Here is a 14,569-nt window from a genome sequence, read left to right as displayed (position 1 = left end):
CTTCTGAAGCAGGATGGTGTCAGAGGACCCAGTACAGGTGCACACGTTCCAGACAGACCTGGGGGTGGCGTCCAGGAGAAGGCTTCGACGTTCTTTGGATGGGGCCTCTGTGCCACAGAGCAAGAGACACAAGAACCGGTTCCGGATCCAGCCTGGTGGTGGCATGTCATCCATCTGCCACCTGCAGACCCTGGTCAGTGCAGGGTGGTGACCCCCACACAAGCCAGGCTGCCAAGATCAAGAACAGCGAGGGCCAGCAGGCCTGCCCGGCCACGTGCTGCAGAGGCCTCAGAGACCTGGGCTGCGGGGCCAGCACTGCCCCCGGGAAGGAACGCCTCTCTAGGCAGTGACCTCTGCGCCTGCAGAGGCTGATTCTGGCACAGTGACCGCAGGACCCGGGGGGAAGAGCAAATGCCCCGGAAGGCTGGGAAACCCTGCCCATCAGCGACCTGACTGTGGCAGTGACAGGTGGCTATGAGGGATCCTCAGAAGAAAACAGAGGAAAAGATAAGAGCCGCAGAAAATGGCCCCCATGAGGGTTCTGAGCCACTCTCACCACCCCTTGGGTTCTCGGCGCTGCTTCCCTGGGAAAGCCTGGCCACGTGGGCCACCCCGGTGACCATGCCCTTCCTGAGCCCATCATGGCCAGCTTGCCCAGCCACCCAGGCTGCAGCAACCCCAGGGAGGCCCACCTGCTGCACGGCCATGGGCACCAGTGAGCCCCCAGGGTCCGGCTCCAGCACCTGGAGGTGAGAGGCAGCAGAGGAGAGCAGGCGGACGGAGACCCCCAGCGATCACATGCTTAAAGGCACGGAGGTTGCCCCTAAGAAGAGGCGTGAGATTGTAAACGTGCGTCACAAGCCTCTGGCCACACAGAGCTCTCTCTCCCAAGCAGCTCTCCTGGTTCGCTGTCCCAAGCAGCGTAGTGGTCCCCAAGGAAGGAGGCAGCTGCCTGGCCGGCTGAGGGCGAGGGGTCTTCAGTCCCAGCCCTGGACTCTGGGACCACATTTGGTGCACTAGGGTGCTGAGAAGGAACATCCAACATCCATGGACTTGGGAAGGGCCCTGTTTCCCCAGAGGAGGGAAGCCGTCAGCTCCTGGCAGCTTTCGGTGGTGGTGGGACAGACAGGCCAGCCCTGAGTGGCCCCCCCAAACCCCCACTTGAAGCCCCCGCCCAGCCAGGAACCTATCAGGACCCAGGGCACGTGGGTGGTAGGGCCCAGTGCCCCATGCAGGATAATGCCAGATATAGACCTGAGGTCTGGCAGACTGGCCCAGCTCTCACCTCCCTGCACCTAGGATGACGGTGGCAGATAGAGATGGTCCCCTCAGCCTACTCAGACGCCAGGGGAACCACGCCCCCCCCCACAAATCTCCCACACCCCCTCCCACAAATCTCCCAGGCTCAAACTCCCTTTCATGTCTGGCTGCCCTCCCCCGCCATGGTCTGCCTGCAGCCGCTGGGGGCCCCTCCCAGAGGGCAGTGTTCACCCACCCAACGGCACATGTCGCTAGGGAGGCAAGCGCCTGCTCCTGCCCCCTGCTTCTCCCACCTAAGCCACATCCAGACAACCTTGGGCACAGTGTGAGGGGGAGACCTGTCCCAGGAAGGGTGGGCTTTTTCACTGTCATCCAGTAGACTGCAGTCTGGCAAAGCGGCCCCTGTGTTTCCATTGGAGAAGCCGAGGCTGCAGGTTCTCTGGCTGGAAGGTGCATCGTACCCACAACTCCCCACCGCCTCCCAGCCCTGAGAAGCTCTCCAGGTAAGGGGAGGGGAGGAGGCAGGACAAGCCATCTCTGGCCCACCGTCAGGTGAGCGGAAGTCTAACTTCAGTCCAAACCAGGCCAGGTGTGGGGGCTTACCCCTCTACTACCAGCACTTTGGGAAGCCAAGTATGGACGTCTGAGGCCTAGAGTTCAAGACTAACCTGAGCAAGACCTTATGTCTATAAAAAGAAAGAAAGAAAGAAAAATTAGCAGGCTGGGCACAGTGGCTCATGCCTGTAATCCCAGCACTTAGGGAGGCCGAAGCAGGCGAATCACTTGAGGCCAGGAGTTCAAGACCAGCCTGACCAATGTGGCGAAACCCTGTCTCTACTAAAAATACAAATAAATAAAAATGAAACAAGTTAGATGGCCATCATGGTGTGTGCCTGTAGTCTCCGCTACGCAGGAGCCTGGGGAAGTAGGATTGCTTGAGCCCAGGAGTTCAGGGCTGCCCTGAGCTGTGATTACACCACTGCACTTCAGCCTGGGCGACAGAGCGAGACCCGGTCTGGAAAAAAAATTGTATTAAAAATTCCGAAGTCCAAGCTCCTCAGTCAAGTCCCAAATTTGAACCAGTTTGCAGACCCAGAACCTCCTGGATGGGAGGGAGGCCAGGCCCCCTGAGTGGGGACCACTGTGCTACCAAAATCTCGCTGTTCTTAGCGCTCTCCCAGCCTTCCCGAGAGACCCCCACGGCCCTCTGCCAGGTGACTGTGCCGTGGGGAAGGAGATGGTCAGACCTTTCAGGGATAGCTGGACACAGCTCCCAGCAGACCTCGACTCCAGGAGACCCAGCAGGGCACGGTGGGCCCCGGCAGAGCCGGGGCTTGCGAAGGTCCCGGAACCCGTGGAATCGTAGCTCGCTCAGCTCGCAGCAGTTCCCACGGCGCCCGGGGCCCCTCCTGCGGCGTCATCCCCGGCTGCAGATGTGTAACTGGAGTGGACACGCTGGGCAGCCGGCCGAAGCCCCAAGGGACGACAGGAAGTGTTTAAGGCCAGGCTGGGTTTTCCCTGCCCCGCCCGCCCTAGGGTTCAGCATGCTTCCCAAGGGACGGGGGAGGCACAGCACAGACAGGTCCTGTCCACTGGGGAAGGAGCCTCACCATAGAGAAAACGCGAAAGCAGGCCGGCTGTGAAGGCTCCTGACGTCCAGGCGCTCCTGCAGACATCCTGCCCTGAGAAGTGCCGAGTCCCCCACAGGCGCAGCCCCTGACTCTGCGCGCAGGACGGCATGTGCAGGGGCTGCCTGGGCTGCCACGGGGTCTGGGTGCTGCTGGGATGCTCTGCTTGGCAAAGGCAGCCACCCGCTGAGGCCAGGCTCATCCTGCCTCCCTTCCAGGCCGGTCTGGATTCCTCAGGGAAGTGGTGTGGGCTCACACCCACCCCAAACGGTGGGCCCCTCTGGATAGCCAGGGGGCCCCCACCAAACAGAAGCCACGACAGGAAGCCCAGGAGGCAGGACCCTTGGGAAACGGAGCGACGCCTCCCCCACGGCTCCTCCTGCCCCACTGTCCCCGGCCTGGGCCTCCTACCCCCACCTCAGCCTGCTCCACCTCCCCGTCCAGTGATCCAACCTCCTCAGGCCCCTGCTCCCGGGGCCAGAGTCACAGAGAGAGGGAGACAGAGATGAAGAAAGAGAATGAGACAGATGGAGAGACACCCAGGGGAGGAACGAAAGACGGAGACAGAGACAGAGAATGAGACCAAAAGAGGCAGAGGTGAGAGGGCCAGACGGTGAATGAAAGAGGTAGAAAATGAGAAACGGAGTGAGAGAATGTGAGAGAGAGACAGCTGGACCGAGAGAGAAAGGGAGCGTTGCCTGCGGGGCAGGGAGGACAGGGCAGGAATCCCCGAAGTCGCAAGCCCCAGAGGCGTGTGCAGACCGGCTGCCCGAGCCGCCCCACGCCCACCCACCAAGGCCTCAGGGAGCAGGGGGAGCCGTCCTTCCCAGCTGGACCTGGCCCAGCCAACAGGTGCGTGAGAATTCCGGGGAGCCCGAGCCACTGCTTATGCCAAGAGGCCGTGGGGAGGCCCGTGGCGGGGAGGCCCGTGGCGGGGAGGCTGTTGGCACTGCCTGGGAAAGGGGCCCAGTCTCTTGGGTGGTCTTGGAGAAGTGGGGCGAGAGGCTGCTTATCAGGAAACGTTGCCTCCTTGGGAAGGTTTATGAGGCCAGGCAGGGGGTGTCCCTAGGGGAGAGGGCCAAGACCGCTCATGAGTCCCTTGAAATGGAGCCGGACAGAGAGCTCACGCAGAAGCAACCCAGCACGACTGCCAGCCATGGGCAGAATGAGCTCCTGGGCTGTGTGTGTGTGTGTGTGTGTGTGTGTGTGTGAGACACAAGAGCCCCTGAGCTCAGGAGGCCAGGCCTGGGAGATGTGTGCGTGTGTGTGTGCGTGTGTGTGTGTGTGTGTGTGAGACACAAGAGCCCCTGGGCTCACGAGGCCAGGCCTGGGAGATGTGTGCGTGTGTGTGTGCGTGTGTGTGTGTGTGTGTGTGTGTGTGTGTGTGTGACACAAGAGCCCCTGGACTCACGATGCCAGGCCTGGGAGGCTGAGCCCAGCCCAGGGGCCTCTGGGGAGCCCCAGTCCCCGCAAGGTGGGGCTGCCCCCTGCAGGCCAGCTAGAGGAGGTGCCTGCATCCCTGCCGACACACACACACACACACACACACACACACACACACACACACACACACACGGAGGCACCCAGCACAGGACCTGGCCTGCTTATTCCCATGGACGACACCATGTCCCCTGTCAGATGCGTGTTGGGCATTTGCATAGAAATTGTGCAGAGAGGCCGGGCGTGGTGGCTCACGCCTGTAATCCAAGCACTTTGGAGGCCAAGGCAGGCAGATCACCTGAGATCAGGAGTTCAAGACTAGCCTGACCAACATGGTGAAACCCCGTCCTGAAAAAAAAAAAGAAGAAGAAATTGTGCAGAGAGACTCCTGGTCTCCTTCCCCTGGTTCTCCCCCATGGTAACCGCTTGTAAAACTCTGGGACGATATCACAGCCGGGAAGTTGCCCTTGATACTCTCCACTGACCCTGTTTCAGGCACTCCTGTGTGTGTGTGGGGGGGTGTTTAGTTCTATGCGAGCTTCATGTGTCCACCGCCACAATCAGGATACTGGACATTTCCGTCAGCACGGGGCCCCTCACGGCTGCTGCATAGACGCAGCCCACCCCAGTCACCCACTGTCTGCTCTCCAGCTCTCATTCTGTCTTTTCGAGGATGCCATTTACCTGGAATCTTACAGCAGGTAACTGTGGGATTCACTTTGTTACCCAGCAGAATTCCCTGGAGAGTCACCCAAATGGACCAGTAGTTCCACGGATCAGTGGTTCGTGACTTTCACTTCCGCAGAGTAACCCACTCCACAGATACACTACAGTGCATTTCACTGTTGACCGTGGAGTCTGGGCTGGCTCCAGTTCCTGGCTGTTACAGATGAAACTGCTGTAAGCATTCATGTCCATGGTTTTTGTGAACATAAGTTTCATATCTCTAGGAAATATGCCCAAGAAAGCGCAGACTGCGTCATAGGGCAGCTGCATGTTGATTTTGTAAAAATCTACAAACCGTCTTCCAGAGGGGCTGTGCCAGCAGGCACATTTTACACCCTCACCAGCAGTGGGGACTGATGCAGCTTCTCCACACCCTCACCGGCATTTGTAGTTGGCATCGTTTGTTTGTTTGTTTTTGTTTTGTTTTGTTTAAGACGGAATTTTACTCTGTTGCCCAGGCTGGAGTGCAGTGGCGCAATCTCAGCTCACTGCAACCTACATCTTCCCAGGTTTAAGCGATTCTTCTGCCTCAGTCTCCTGACTAGCTGGGATTATGGGCGCATGCCACCACACCTGGCTAATTTTTGTATTGGTAGTAGAGACAAGGTTTCACCATGTTGACCAGGCTGGTCTCGAACTCCTGACCTCGTGATGCGCCCGCCTCGGCCTCCCAAAGTGCTGGGATTACAGGTGTGAGCCACCGCACGCAGACGTCACTGTCTTTTATTTTAGCCATTCTGATAGATGTCCAGTGATGTGCCATTGTGGATTTAATTTGCATTTTCTTCATGGCTAATGACGTTGAACATTGATGATGTTTATTTGCCATGTGTATATCCTCCTTGATGAAGGAGGATATACATCTTTTGCCCATTTTCTTTTTTATTTTAATTTAACAAATCTTTTAAATATAAATAATTTATTCTTTTTGCCAATGGAGGTCCTGAGAGTATGTGCTCCTGCCGACTCTCTAATTGGATTTTTAATGTCGAGTTTTGAGAGTTCTTTATATATTTTAGATGTAACTCCTTTGCAAATATAGTTTGCATATTTGTAAACTGTATTTGCAAAGGAGTTGTACTTTACAGTCTGCAGCTTATCTTTTCATCCTCTTCGCATGGACTTTTGCAGAGCAAAGCTTTTAAAGTTGACAAAGTCCCAGTTATCAATATTTCTTTTTGTGGATCATGCTTTTTGTGTCAAGTCAGAACTCTGCCTACCCATAGATTCTGAAAAATTTCTTTCATTTATTTGACCCATTTTATAGTTTTACAGTTACATTTCAGCCTGGGATCCATTTTGCACTCTTTTTTGTGTGACGTGTGAGATTTCGGTTCAGATTTAGATTTTTGCCTGTGGCTGTGCAGTTGCCCCAGCACCGTTTGTTACAAGGGTCGCCTTTTCTCTGCTGAGGCACGTAGGCTACAAATGTCCCTCTCCGCACTGCTTTAGCTGAATCCCATATATTTTGATACGTTGTATTCTCATTTTTGTTTCCAAATGTGTACACACCAAGTGACAGAGCCTCAAAATCCATGAAGCAAAAACTGATAGCGCTAAAGCAGGTGCAGACAAACCCAGGATTAGAGTGGAGGACTCGCAATCTCTCTGTTGGCGGTTGATGGAACGACTCCCAGAAAATTCAGTAGGGAGATAGAAGAACTCAGTAATACCATCGACCTGGAGGGTCTGCTTGACATCTACAGAACACTCCACCCAACGACAGCCGAATATACATTCTTTCCAAACGCCCGTGGAACTTTTGCTGGGGTAGAACACACTCTACACCTCCGTGGGCTTAAAAGAAGCGAAGTCACGCAGGATGCGGTCTCCGACCACATGGAAAGACAAGGACGCAAGCGTGAAGCTGGCCAGCCCCGTGGGGAGGCAGGTGAGGGGCAGGGCCAGCTTTTGGGGCTCCCGCTGGGTTGGCAGCCCTTCTCTCCCCAGATGTTCTCCAGACCCAAGATTCGCATCTGCGGTTTCCTCCTCCATTTCGGCAGGAGCTTTGAGCAGTAATCCAACTAAAAGCAGCTCCAGGTTCTGCCTGGCCTTTCACCTCCCCGTGACTGGGACCCTGCCCATGGCGACAGCTCCCTAGTGGGCCTCAAGGGGCATGAATTCCTGCATCCAGGCCCTTCCTGGCCCCAAGTACTTGTCCCTCCAAACCCCAAAACCGCCCGAATCTAGTCGGGAGCCTCTGACTAGGTCCGAGGGTGCTCTCTGATTCTCCTGGGAGGAGAGCGTGGACAAGCCGGAAGAAGCTGAGCTGTTCACTCTGCTCATGGGCATGTCCCTGCAGATGGGGCCAGCAGCCCCCAGGGTTGGCTCTGAACTAGGAGCTCTTCCCAACATTTGACAGGCTCAGCCTTTGAGGCCAGAGAGGCCTGTGAGTGGCCCTTTGACCCCTCTGAGCCTCTCTGCCAGATTGAATTGACTCCCTGAGCTAGAAACACACTCCAGGGAGTGTGAGCCCCAGGAATTGGGTAAAGGAGCACTCTGTGTCTTCAAGCCTGGACGCAGGTACACGCAGGTGTGCCCCACCTGGCAGTCAGCATGGGACAGTGGCCAGGTCCATGGCTCCCTACTCCTGCTGCATCCTCTTTTATTTATTGAGGTGCGATCTCACCGTGTCACCCGGGCTGGAGTGCAGTGGTGTGATCAGGGCTCACTGGAGCCTCAACTGATCCTCCTACCTTGGCCTCCCAACGTGCTAGGATTCTAGGCATAAGCCTCTGCACTCGGCTTTCCTGCTGGGTCTTTTGCCTTGGCCCCCGAAACCCTGGCCAGCCAGCGGGTGCTTAATGCAGGACAAAGGGCAACATCGTCTCCTGCATGGACCCATCACTGAAGTAGAGGCTGGGAGGCAGCAGGAGAGCCCCGGGTCCTGCTGCACCTTCCTGGGCTGTGACTCTGCCTCACGGGAGCCTCGTGTCCACCCATGGCCATCTTCCACTCCATCTTCCCATGCCATGAACGTCCAAGTCAACAGCTTTCAAGAGACAGTATAGGCCGGGCACGCTGGCTCACGCTTGTAATCGCAATACTTTGGGAGGCTGAGTCAGGCAGATCACCTGAGATCAGAAGTTTGAGACCAGCCTGGCCAACCTGCTGAAATCCGTCTCTACTAAAAATACAAAGAATTAGCTGGGAGTGGTGGTGGGTGCTTGTAATCCCAGCTACTTGGGAGGCTGAGACTGGAGAATTGCCTGAACTGAGGAGCTGGAGGTTGCAGTGAGCCAGCACCATACCACTGCACTCCAGCCTGGGCAACACCAGCAAAACTCCATTTAAAAAAAAAGAGAGATGGTATAGCCAGCTCCCAAAGTGGTGTGAGGTCAAATCTCTGTCGTTACCAAGAAGACATCTCAAGAGGTATGATGATAAAGACATCTTGTCTCGGGCAGTGGCTAAACCCGTACTCCCAGCACTTTGGGAGGCTCAGGCAGGAGGACTGCTTGAATCCAGGAGGTCGAGGCTGCAGTGAGCTATGATCACACCACTGCACTCCAGCCTGGACACAAGTGAGACCCTGTCTAAAAAAAAAAAAAAAAAAGACATCTTCATGTGTGAGCCAGCTTTGCAGTGGGCAAAGGTGCTGCGGTCTGGAGTCGATTGGTACAGGGTGGTTCTGGTATCTGTGTCCACATCATTAGAGCAGGGCTGTCAGGATAAAACTGGGTAGATTCCAGGGCTCTGAGAGAACACTTGGTCCTGGGGACGCCCGTCCCCAGCCAGACACGGACCGCAGGCCCCGAAGCCAGTGTTACTGTGTGGCCCCCTTGCAGGCGCCCAGGTGCGACCCCAGCTCGATTTGAGGAGGAAAGGAGGGAGAAGATTCCCGCAGAGATGTGCCCATGGAAAACCATTTTGAAGAGAGCAGATCAGCTGCTTCACAAATGACAAAGTCACACCCCAGTTATGCCTTAAACAATTTTCGGGTGGATTAAAGAGACTTTAAAACAATCGAAATGTACGAAACTTTTGTATCGATTTCAGAGTGAGGCAGCGCTTTGTAACCATGGGAGGAAGCATTGGTAGTATCTGGGTAGAATGATACAAAATTTTTGGTGGCCATCTGGCAATATACCCCAGAGGTTTTAATTTTGTCAAAGGCTTGAGCCAGTCACTGAGCATTTATGCTAGAAAAGTAACAGATGCACCAGGCGTTCTGCAAAGGGCAGTGATCAAAGCGTTATTTATAACAGTAAAAAGTTACAAGCATTATAAATGTCCCCCAGGAGAACATCTGCTTTAAAATAATGTTTCCAAGAAAGTTTAACTGTTTAAAGACAGGAGGAAACCTCTGGTGGAGACGCAGCTTCACCTGTTTAACACACACTGGTTTCTTCTTCCTTTCAAGATCTCGCTAAAATAATCATGAATGAATAAAAACATAGGAGACCCATGGGGACAAGTTGATCGGGAGAAGCTCACTCAAGAGATTACAACAAATCTTTGAAAGAAAGAAAGAAAAAAAACCAGAGGAAGGAGAGGTAACTGATCAGGAGGGCGGAGGGAGCTGTGAGCGGACGGACGGCAGGGTCTCTGGACAGCAACCTGGGACTCGGCCGAGGGCGACCAGGGCTGGGATGAGGATGAGGATGGAGCAGAAAACAGGAGGGCAGGCCAAGCATGTCTACTGTGAGACTTTTTTTTTTTTGAAACAGAGTCTTGCTCTGTGGCCAGGCTGGAGTGCAGTGACGCGGTCTTGGCTCACGGCAACCTCCACCTTCCAGATTCAAGCAATTCTGCCTCAGCCTCCCAGTTAGCTGGGATTACAGGTGCCTGCCCCAATGTCTGGCTAATTTTTGTATTTTTAGTAGAGACAGGGTTTCACCATGTTGGCCAGTATGGTCTCGACCTCCTGACCTCATGATCCGCCCGCCTTGGCCTCCCAAACGCTGGGATGACAGGCATGAGCCACTGTACCTGGCCTATTATGAGACTTCTACTCCCAGCCAAGATTAAGTAAAAAGCTTCCAATTTACCCTTCCTCCTGAAACAACTAAAAAAATCTAGACAAAATAGATGGAACCACAATTTCCAACACTAGCCAACAGGCAGCACAGGACAGCGGGCCCTGGGACGGGACTGAGTGAGGTGGGTCCCGGCAGGGGCCAGCAGTCCCCTGAGGAGACAGAGCCAGAGTCCCAGGGGCTGTTCTGGGCTGAACCCTGACCCTTTCCCACCCCCAAAATCCAGATGTCGAAGTCCTCACCCCCAGTACCTTAGAATGTGACCAGATTTGAAAACGGGGTCTTTAAAGCGGTGATGGAGCTAAACTGAGGCCACCAGGGGGTCCCTCATCCAATCCGACTGGTGTCCCTTCAAGATGAGGAAGTCTGTAAGCACAGACACCAGGCTGCGTGTGCACAGGAAAGGCCATGTGAGGACACAGCAGGGAAGTGGCATCTGCAAGCCACGAGGGGTGGCCCCAGGAGGAACCAGCCCCGCCCACACCTTGGCTCAGAATTCCGGCCTCCGAACTCGACAACATAACGTCTGTAGTTTCAGCCCACCAGCCTGAGATATTTTGTTGTGACAGCCTGAAGCAAACTAATACAGAAGCCAGGCTGGCTGGAGTTCACAGGGCAGAAGGCCGGAGAGCAGGAGGGGGGCTGCAGAGTGTCCTCAGTGGGACTGGGGAGTTTTCTTGCACAAGAGCAAGAAAACTACCTAAGATGAGGCAAGGACCACTGGAAACGCAGGAGGAAAACTCGCGGGAGCTCACACAGAACTGGAATCGGTCGCGAAGATCCAGGTCAGAAAACCTTGCAATTCGCAGGACGCCGAGAACAAGGGGGACGCGGAGATGACCAAGGACGCCTCGACCGTGAGTCACTCTGTGCTTGCTGAAAAACACTTAAAAGCAGCCTTTGAAAGGATCAGATTGCAACTGAAAACAAAGCTCAGAAACACGTAAAGAAACGGGATTCAACAAGGTGAAGTTCACAACGCCGGACACCTGATCAAATATAACTGGGCATGCAAATAAGTGGGAAAATGTGACCCATAATGGGAAAACAATTTATCAATGAAAACAAATCTAGAAATGAAAGAGACAATGTAATTAGTAGATATGATCATTTAAGCAACTATTCTAAATACACCCCACATGTCCAAGAAGACAGAGGAAGGCAAGAGCAGATGGAGGAGGGCGCAGTGACTCGCACCTCCAATCCCAGCATTTGGGAGGCCCAGGTGGGAGGGCGGCTTAAGGTCAGGAGGTTGAGACCAGCCTGGCCAACATGGTGAAACCCCATCTCTACTAAAAATACAAAAATTAGCCGGGTGTGGTGGCAACGCACATGTGTAGTCTCAGCTACTCAGGAGGCTGAGGAGAATAACTGAAACCTGAGGGGTGGAGGCTGCCGTGAGTCAAGGTCACCCCACTGCACTCCAGCCTGGGCGACAGAGTGGGGCTGTGTCTCAAAACAAAACAAAACCCCAAAACACAGAAAAAAGGAATTAAAGAAGAAAAGAGCCGGGCGCGGTGGCTCAAGCCTGTAATCCCAGCACTTTGGGAGGCCGAGGCGGGTGGATCACAAGGGCAAGAGATCGAGACCATCCTGGTCAACATGGTGAAACCCCGTCTCTACTAAAAATACTAAAAATTAGTTGGGCATGGTGGCGCGTGCCTGTAATCCCAGCTACTCAGGAGGCTGAGGCAGGAGAATCGCCTGAACCCAGGAGGCGGAGGTTGCGGTGAGCCAAGATCGCGCCATTGCACTCCAGACTGGGCAACAAGAGCGAAACTCTGTCTCAAAAAAAAAAATAAAAATAAATAAATAAATAAATAAATAAGAAAAGAATATATAAAGGAGATGTGGAAAATATTTTAAATACCTAAATGGAGATTATGGAGATTAAAATTTTCAAATAAAAAAGACACTGGATGGGACGAATATGTAGTGTGCACAGCAGACACCACAGCAGAAAAGGTCGGTGAACTGGCAACAGAAACTGTCCAAAGTGAAAACGTGGAGACACAGGGACAGCAGAACATGGAAGAAGAGAACTCCAGTGAGCTCCGAACCCGTGTCGAGCAGTTTAACACCTGTGTAATGTGCTCCCCAGGGGGACGGGACAGAAAAGATTTAAGTAAAAATGACTACAATTTTTCCAAATTGTAGAACCACCAACCCACACATCCAAGAAGCTCAACAAGTCACCAGCAGAAGGACCACAGAAAGGACCCCCTTGATTGCATGTGCCATGAGCAAAATAGCAAGGCAGGCAGTGCCAAGCGCTTTCCCCACCCCCACAGAACTGTCCAGAAACAAGAAGAAACGGTCACAGTCTGTTTTGTCAAGACTTCTGGGAAACAGTAAAAGGGTCACAGCAACCAAACAAATGCTGAATCAAGAAACAGGTGACTTTACAATGGTAGCGAGTCTCCGTGGCCCTTTTACGTGCCCTGGCCACTCTCCCTGGGGCCACAGCAGTCCTGGAGAGGGAAGTCAGTATCCCCAGTGTGGGACCCTGGTCTCATGCAGCAGGAGCTCAGCAGGCTTGATTTACAAGTTACTGTGCATGTGTGTCCTGAGCTGCCCGGGCGCTGGAGAGAGGTGGCCTGAAGGACTCACACAAGGAGTTTAGTCTTTGTTTTGCCCAACTCAGAATGCAGATGGAAACATGGCAGATAGCATTTATGTATAAACGTGTGTGTGTGTGTGTGTGTGTGTGTGTGTGTGTGTGTGTGTGTATAATATCTGCCTATATATATATATATTGCAAGGTGAACTCACATCATCCTGCAGATGCCTAGGGCAGAAGATTACAGTTGAGACCTACAATAGAACGCTTAAGACCCAGTAGTAAAAGCTGGCGAGGGTTTCTTTGGGAAATCAGGAAATTCAAAGGCTCTCATGTGTACAAGGGGATTTGGAAGGCCACATGCATGCCCAGGGCAAGGTGCGTGCTCAGAAAACACCTGAGGAGATCCTCAGCTTCCACTTCGGGCTGGTCCCTAAGTGGAGCTCAGGCTTGGGTGGGTGTTGAAGGAGTGTCTTGGCACAGCGAAATCTGCGAAGTCTGGGAGTGGGATTTGGTTTATGCTGTTGTTTCTCTGCTTGTTTGTCTTTAGTTCCTCATATTCAAGGAAATCTCCGTCAAAACACAAGCTGAGGTCAGGTGCAGTGGTTCACCCCGTCATCTCAGCACTTTGGGAGGCCAAGGTGGAAGGATCGCTTGGGCCCAGGAGTTCAAAACCAGTCTGGGCAACATAGTGACGCCTAGTCTCTACAAAAAAAAAAAGAGAAGTTAGTCTGGCGTAGCGGTGCACACCTGTAGTCCCAGCTACTCAGGAGGCTGAGGTGGGAGGACCACTTGAGCCCAAGAGATAGAGGCTGCAGTGAACCATGATCATGCCACTACGCTCCAGCCTGGGTGACAGAGTGAGACCCTGTCTCAAAAAATAAAAATATAAAATTAAAAAAAAATGCACAAGCTGAACACGAGCTATGGACAAAATGTCAGTGACTGAGCATGACGAGGAATGCAGCTGCCTGTAGGCAGCCCAGGACCCAATGGACAAGCCTCCCTGAGGAACGAGATTCTCACCCGCCTGCAGTGTCTCTCCCCCGGAGGCCCCCTCCACCCTCTCTGTCTCCAGGCTTTCGAAAGCAGAGTCACCCCGGAGGGGAGGAGACAGATGGGGAGATGGGCCACATAAGAGAGAAACCTCCAGCACATGCCCTTGCACATGAACCCAAGATGGAATTCTCCTTGTGTTTCTTTGTCTTCTCTGGAAAGGGCCAGAATGGGTACCTAGAGAAGAGGGAAAGCCCCATGAGAAAGGGAGTGAGCAGAGACAAGAACAAGTTAGAGAATGTGCAGAGAGAGAGGGATGGGCCAGCTGGCCAGGATGCAGGGTCTGGAGGCACACGGGCTCCAGGCCAGGCCGCGTCCCCATGTGCTATGTCTGGATGCAAATCCACAGTCTCTCTGGACTAGTTTGCCCACCTGTGAGATGTGAGGCTGGGTGTTTGGGCTGGCATTCTGGGATTTTCTATTCCATAACACTGCCTAGGACAGAGTAAGACCCTGGAGGCTGGAAGTGTGGCATTAGTGTCTATTTTCCCAATGTCACAATGGCTTCTCTTGAGTTTATGACGGTCTGAAAACTGAGCTATTTTCTGAGTCAAGCTCTGACAGAACTGGGCTAGAAGAGGGGGCTCTTCAGAAGCCAGAGCCCAGCTAAGCACCTGCCATATGCAGTGAAGGGTAAACTGCTCTCTGCTGCAAAACCTGGTATCTTGGTCCATATTCTGTTGCTTTAAAAGAGCATGCCTGAAACTGGGTAATTCATATTTAAAAATATATTTCTTATAGTTTTGGAAGACAGGAAGTCCAAGACAAGGGGGTGTATCTGGTGAGGGCCTTCTTGCTGATAGGGACTCTGCAGAGTCCTGAGGAAGTACCAGGCATCCCATGGGGGGCACTAAGCGTGCTAGCTCAGGTCTCCCTTCCTCTTCTTATAAAGCTGTCAGTCTCACTTCCATGACAACCCA

Source organism: Saimiri boliviensis, chromosome 14, assembly GCF_048565385.1.
Source record: "Saimiri boliviensis isolate mSaiBol1 chromosome 14, mSaiBol1.pri, whole genome shotgun sequence".
Taxonomy (NCBI): Eukaryota; Metazoa; Chordata; class Mammalia; order Primates; family Cebidae; genus Saimiri; species Saimiri boliviensis.
The sequence above is the reverse complement of the archived record's forward strand: the minus strand, read 5'-3'. Positions refer to the sequence as shown.